The sequence below is a fragment of the Coptis chinensis genome, chromosome 9, assembly GCF_015680905.1.
Source record: "Coptis chinensis isolate HL-2020 chromosome 9, ASM1568090v1, whole genome shotgun sequence".
Lineage (NCBI taxonomy): Eukaryota > Viridiplantae > Streptophyta > Magnoliopsida > Ranunculales > Ranunculaceae > Coptis > Coptis chinensis.
The window spans coordinates 80,496,381-80,503,346 of record NC_141464.1 but is presented as its reverse complement, the minus strand read 5'-3'; the positions used below and the strand labels follow the sequence as shown (position 1 = coordinate 80,503,346).

Here is a 6,966-nt window from a genome sequence, read left to right as displayed (position 1 = left end):
GCTCATTTTGGGTGGATATGTTCTCCACACAATAGAGATCATCCTTGCGAAAAATACGCTCTTTTGAAGATGTTTAACCTTTTCAAAAATTGCTTAGAATGTTATGGATGTATCGAACAGTTTAAGAAAAACTGAAACAACTTTTGACAAGGTTAAACATATTCAATTGAGCTGATTTTTGGTGGGAGTGTTCTCTATTATGGGAAGACTATCTCCACCAAAAATCAGCCCTCAATTCATCTTGTAAGTCTACTTTTAGAGGTAGAGTTCTTTTGAAATCACCTTAAGATGGAGTCCATTTAACCATCCCCATTGGTTAATAATTGCAAAATGATGCCTCAGCCAAACCCACCACCCACCCACCCACCCCAACACACACACACCCTCCTTCAATTACCCTTTTCCCGGTGAAGGTGGGAATAGAACATAACACCTTGGGCCAATCTCCCAAGTCTTAACCAGTAGGCCGGCCACTAAACGTCTAAACATATTAGGCTGATAAGTGAAGGTCAATTGTTGAAGAATGCTCTAGAAGAAAGTTTCCAGCATCATCATTTGTGAACTGTTTCGCTGTGTTTCTTAAATGTGATCAAGTACTACACCATGACATAAAATAAGACTAGACACATCAGCCTCTGGCAAATTATTAATGGAACAGGAACCACTAAGTTAAGTTAAATATCTAAATACAAGTAAGAAGACCCAAGTTAACCAGCTAAATAGCATCAATTTCAGGTATCTAATGTAGGTTACAGTTCAAGGGTTGAGCTACATGTTTTTTTTTATTAAAGCTCAAAAGTTGATTAACGGTAGTGTTTAAACTGAAGAAGAAGACAAGCGTTTAAGATGGGAGATTGAAAGAGGTAATGAAAATTAATTTGTAGACTAGCCTGGTTCGTGCAAACTATGTTTGTTTTATACAGACCTCAAATGAAGTAATCAATATTGAAACAAAAGGGTATATTGTCACTTCGCAATTTCTATCAAGAATAGCTTAAGGCAAGCATGTTCTGATATTGGAGATGAAAGAAACCATAGGTAATTATGTCGTTTTCGATTGAGTTTATGTTAAACTTAATGGCAGCAGAGGGAACTCCAGATATAATGAACACAGGGAGGAACGTCTAGATGCCGCATTATCGAGGCAGTTGTAGAAAAAATAGATAAATGATTGAACAAAGATCCCTAACGTTCGGGGGGGGAGAATATGTAGTGAGTCTAGCATGTTTTTAAATCCCCAACTATGCTAATTGGAAGAAAACCTTTTAGAACTTGTTATATTCTTTTCTCAGTAACCAGTTAATCACCATTATGATTTATCGTTGTATGCAACTTCTTGTCGGGCTCATGAATCTGCTTCATCAAATACCAGTATACATGGAGATATTTTTTACATAATATTAAGGACAGACAGTTTTCAAAGGGGTGAGCGGGAGAACATCTGAGATGTTAATGATATTTCAAGATATTAGTTGTTGCTTTAGTCCTTTGTTTACAGCAATATATCCTGCCTCTGTCCATGATAGTTGTTTCTTTAGTCCTTTTTTTTACTGCAATATCACCCAGCTTTTTTTTTTTTGCAGGCAAAATGTGAATATATTATATATAATAATAAGATTACAAACCAGGGGTTAAGCACCACCCGGGTTGGGTTAAGTTCCCACTTTTAAACCAAAAAATAAATTCCATGAAGGTGATAAATCCTTCATTCTATTGTCTAAACCATGTGTATTTCCAGTAAGAGTAATTCATTTATATCTTGCTGGAATTTTTCTAGCCCTAGGTGGAAGAGGAGGCAAGTCCACATCTTTCTCCTTTTGAAACTGCCATGGTTCATCACCATCCTGTGAGTTATCATCGTCATCAATATGCTTCGCGACATCCATGTAGGCTTATACTTTTTCATTGCTATCTTACGCCATGGTTCTTTACCATCCTCGACATTTTCATCATCATCTGCGAGGTCGGCCCCAATTAACCGATCGTAGCAGTGAATTTGTCTCATTCAATAATTTGAGCTTGTTTCCATCTCCAAGATTGGAAGAAGAATCGGACTCAACCATTCTCGTCATTGAAGAGGAATCGGCTCTAAAGCTCCACTCTTCATAGTCCTCGCGATGGGAGAATAAGAATCACCGCTTTCGACTATTCTCTTGCGGCACAATTGGATTTGCAACCGCTAGAGAGCGGTTAGTAGGTAGAATGTAGCGGCGGCGAGGAGCATTCAAAAGATGCACCGATTGCATTTCCACAGCTAGTGGAAGCAATGCAATAGCATCAATAGCTATATTTTCTGCTACCCCAACTTTTGGTATAGCATCAACGTGATCGAGTTCCAGCTTCTTGTGTTTGTGCCTCTCCGGCCTCTACACCCACCACATTTTTCGGGTAATGTATCCCGGTGCCGGTAGAAATTGTAGTAGGAATGGGAACACCCTGTGAGTCTTTGTCCCCACTAGTTCCGGCTCCCGGTTATTATTTCGCCGATTTCATTCGCCTCCTTCGATGATTTGTCTTCCCGGTAGCATGCTGATTTTCTTTCCTCGGTTCCTTTTCCAGGTTTATGTCTTTCTCATTTCTTATCTCTTTCTGTAGAGATTTGCAATCGCTCATCAAGTGTCCAATTGTCTTGCAATGGGAGCAAAATTTTGGAAGCCTTGAGAGTTCAATTTCCTGGACAAAGTCTTGTCCATCCGGAACTTCGACTATAATCTGACTTGGAATTGGTTTAGAAAGGTCTAAATCAACCAGTACACTTGCATAAAACCCAAAATCTCTCGCTGCAGTTGTTTTATCAATTCCGATGGGGTAACCAATACATCTACCCATAGCCATGAGTATTTCATAGTCCCAAAATTGTTGTTTTAGTTTAGGTAATTTAACCCACACCATTGCATGAGAAATGCGCTGGATTTCAGGATCAAAATCTGGCTTCCACTTTGTTAACCTGAGAATTTGATTCTCAAATTTCCAAGGTCCTCCACTCCAAATTCTGACAAGATCTTCCTCACAGGTAAGTCTAATCATGAAGTAACCTTTTCCCAGTGGGACTATTTTCCAGCAACCTTTTGGGCGCCATTTCTCTGCAGCAATAGTTCTAACAGTGTCTATGTTGATTTTTTGGAAATCAAGTCGACCTACTAAACTGAATTTGCAGAATTGTAAACCTCTGTCTATTGCTTGTTTTGGAATTCTTATAGAGGGAATGTTACCTTTCATCCCAGGAATGGGTAACGCAGCTATATCGATTTCCACGGATGCATTTGCTTTTACTTTTTCCGCAAAAGAGATTCTTCTATTGCTTGCATCTGATGATCCATTAAGAGCATTTTCTGCAATTTCAACTTGTGTGGCACCTCCTTTCTTCGCTATATCTGCATAGGAAGCTTTGTTTTGTTGTTCATTCTCCAACATAGCTTTTGGCTGTTCTTGAGTATTGGTAACAGCTGCTAAAGGTGATTCCTTTTGTTGCTGTTGGGCGGGTTCAGAGGCTCCAAGGAAGTCCCAAGGACATACGACCACCATTGTGAGCCCAAATGGTGAAGTCAGACACGAGTCAACGATGGTCAAACCCAGATCTCCTTTTCCTTGCCTGCCATCATACCTTGAGTGAAATTTTAGCAAGTATCATATCACCCAGCTTGTTGCAGCCACAACTTCTTGGTTAATTTATAGTAGTTGATACTGACTACGCATCTGGCTGTTAATTTGTATTTGATGATGGACTGCAGGTCTGATCTTTCAAAAAAAAAATTCTGTTTTGATGGACTGCAGGTCTGATCTTTCATTTTTTTTTTTTTTTTTTCTGTTTTGATGATGGACTGCAGGCACATTTGGTGAAGTCGACCAGCAAAGAGCTGCACTCTCATTAATAGAGAGATATAACCAAATTTTCGTGACAGGAGAAGCGTTGCCACCGCAACTTCTGACAGGTTTTGTTAACACCTTCCCAGAATAGGCTACCATTCTGAAGATCAATAAACAACTAATCTACTATTTATCACTTCAAAATGTTTCCTTGTAATTGGTACTCGGAGTAAGAATTGACTAGCGTAGAAGGTGTTGGCTCTGGTATTCACAATTTCACACTCACAATCAGGACAAAATTGCTACACATTTTCCAAACAAAATGATGGATTGGTTAAGTTCGTTGTGAAATTGGATTCCGAAGTGGTTGGAGGGGTTTTAGATTGAGAATCATAAGACGAGTCCGAGCTCTATGGCAGCAGTGAAGGGCCAAAATTAAGAAACACTGAAAAGCTAATATGGGAATATAATTAGTAAGATATGATTCTTCCTAGCAAGATAACATGTAAGATTGTAAGTGGGCTGCATTTAGCCTGGAGCAACAACCTCTTGGTGCATACTGCCATGGCTATAGCTGCTGTCCGTATAATGGTGAGGTTTAGCATAATTATTTTGTGGTTGGATGCATTCACGCAGATAATCGAGTTGTTAGTAGCATTCATGAAGAAGTTTGACCATGCATGGACAACTCAGGCACTCACTGCATGTCTGCATATAGCAGTAACACAAATTTCAGTTATCATTTGGTCTAGAATGCTGATACATGGAAGGGTGATGGCATAACCTTTTCAGGAAGATAGTCCCCAGTTACTGAGGAACGTGGGTTCTTTCATTAGTTGAACTGTTGAAGAACTAAGTAAGTTTGTGCTTTAGTTGAGAACTCAGGCAACTTGACTTATTCAGCAAATTAATATTGATTTGGACAATGGTCATTTAGTTAATATATAATTAAGTCGGTTACTCGGTTAGATCTAATATCGCGACGTATTCTACTTTATAATTTTCTTTATGAACTTTTAGTTAAAATTTGAAATACTTTTCTGTTGGTTGCATTGACGAACGTGTTTTCTTGGGTTCAACTTGAAATGGTTTAATGATTAATCTCATTTTCAGTATGTTTGACTCTACTGATTTAAATCGTCCTGAACTATATTATTTCATACTCACCATGACTGAGTCTACGAATCCCTCAATACGTGAACTGGTCTAGTTAACCTTTGTCCAATAAACAAATGCGAATTCTGCATGGTCTGTATCGCAGAACCCGTTTTTAAACCAAAATATTATCTGTATCGCATAGACGCCTGCAAATATGCAATGCAAGCTAGTTTTTACTTGTGGCCTCACTCTTTGACCCACTAACTTATTAACCTCTTTATTTCTTTATAAACCTAATCATGATAAACTGATTAGGCCTGTTACCTAGTTACTAAAAAACAAAAGATTAGGGCTGTTACATAGTTGAGTTTTGCCATTTATTTTATAGTAATTCTTTTAGCCTTCACTAATTTGACTCTGAAGTATTATCCAATTGTTCACATCCAAATTAAAATCAGTACATGCAACTTGTTATCTCTAGGTCTTTCTTGCTAGATGATTTTGGTAAATCTGGAACCTATATATATTAGAAGTTGAACCAATACACTGTGGCCTGGACGCCATATAGTTTTTGTTCTCAGTGGTTCTGGACCAAGTGTCTGTTGTAAGCAGATAAAAGAAAACAATAGAAGACAAGGACAGAATAACAGGTAATAACCAAGGCGCGGATTAGGTCGTCCTTAGGAAAGATTTTCGCCCTTCCAATGGTGCGAGAAAAGCAACATGTATGGCGTCTTCCTCACAGATTCAATGGTTAACAATGACGACTTTGCACTAGAAACGGACTACCATCTATCAAAGAATATAACTCTCGGCGGCCGACAGGAAGAAGAAGAGAAGAAGAATAAGACAAGTACTGGTTTCTGTATAGGGTGGATAGAAGGCTGTCGATTTCTGTCTCTCTCTATGCGTCTGGTCTGTAAAGGATTTGTTGGTGTACTCGAGTTCTATCTCCTATCTCTCTCTGCCTCTGTGTGTTCGATCCCCTCTATAGACACAACAATGTTTATATAGAGGTATGATTCGGTTACCAGATGGGAGAAGGAAACCTCTCAAAGTCGGTTTCACAAAACCAACTCGAAGTAGAACTCTAGCTAGCCGAAACTTGCTGCAAAAGCAAAAACCAAGTTTAGGCAATTGGTAATCCACTACCCACTAGACATCCAGCCGAGCCCGACGCGACTCGGCGCGGGACGGGCGCGCGCGCGTGTGTGGCTTTGGGTGAGTTCTCCCTCCTAACACAAAAGCCTTTGTACCCTAAGGGCACGCCTTTATGCTAGAGGAATTTCTCATATACCTCACTTGCTAGTGGTGGTTCACCAATGTGGGACTAAACAACACACAAGTATTTTGAAATACTCTTGGAGATTCCAACAATCCCCCACTATTTCAAAATACTAATAGTCCCCCACTATTTTGGAATAGGATATTACAAAAGAAATGGGTTAACGAAATGCCAGAGAGAATCGAAAAAACAATGCCTAAGATACTGGTGCTTTTCGGGCTTGAACCAGTCATAGGGTAAAATGTTTTATAATACGTGAAAGTGGTGGATTAAAAAATCTTTGAACCAACATTCCCTTGTAGTAAAATAGAGAACATGCACCCACATTGTTCTTTCATTATATGCCTGTTCTGCGGTGTTGCGCTTTTTGGCCCTTGCGCTGCCTGTGTTATGTGAATGCTCTAGAGTACTTGCCTGAATACTCATAAGAACCGACCCAGTTCTACATTCACGTAGGTGGATATCCATCAAGTGTACATAGCAGTTAGAATACACTATCTCATAAAAATAAGGACTATGGATTCCATTAAGAGTAAAATAACTCATCCTTTTCTCATTGCTATTCAAGTTATACAAAGTATACAAAAATGCTATCTAGTCATAGGGTGGCAGTGCCGGCTCATCCATAAGGCGACTTAGGCGGCCGCCTAAGGCCTCAAATTTAGAAGGCCTCTAAATTTCCTTATTTCTCCTTACATAAATTTGATATTACCATCTTTTATAAAGAAAAAAATAAACAAAAAAGGATACTAGGAGTCTATTTGTTTTCTCCCCAC

The 6,966-nt window shown here is 39.1% G+C and overlaps 1 long non-coding RNA gene across 1 annotated transcript; it reads left to right on the top strand.

Annotated features, from left to right (window-relative positions):
- The first annotated feature begins 686 nt into the window (after positions 1-686).
- LOC147478547 (uncharacterized) lies at positions 687-4,775 on the top strand. The gene is made up of 2 exons (XR_015209329.1): positions 687-863; positions 3,828-4,775. It is a non-coding gene; the product is annotated as an uncharacterized LOC147478547 (long non-coding RNA).
- The last annotated feature ends 2,191 nt before the right edge of the window (positions 4,776-6,966 follow it).